Here is a 274-nt window from a genome sequence, read left to right on the forward strand (position 1 = left end):
CCCTCCCCATCGCCCCGGGAATCTCGTCACCCCTGCTCTTGGGTTGTGTTGCTAAGGGGACACCGATGTTGAGGCAGACGGAGGATCGGAACTGGGGTTGCCCGGCCCAAAGCCGTGCGCTTTGCACCGGCCACGCTGACACACAGCTCGGCCGGCGTCTGAATCCCAGGAAGGGACCTGAACGGCCTTGCTGTCCCCAGGCCCAGGCCCCGGGCGCGAGGCTGTGACAGCTCAGCACGTCCGCAAAGCCCCCGGCACCCCGGGACCTGGTTCC

General features: G+C 67.9%; 1 protein-coding gene across 1 annotated transcript in view; it reads right to left on the minus strand.

The window, feature by feature from the left end:
- NADSYN1 (NAD synthetase 1) overlaps nt 1–274 on the minus strand; it is a 22,933-nt gene that overhangs the window by 10,297 nt on the left and 12,362 nt on the right. The window lies entirely within an intron of this gene.

This window comes from Myotis brandtii, unplaced genomic scaffold (assembly GCF_000412655.1).
Source record: "Myotis brandtii unplaced genomic scaffold, ASM41265v1 scaffold2300, whole genome shotgun sequence".
In the NCBI taxonomy this organism is placed as follows: Eukaryota; Metazoa; Chordata; class Mammalia; order Chiroptera; family Vespertilionidae; genus Myotis; species Myotis brandtii.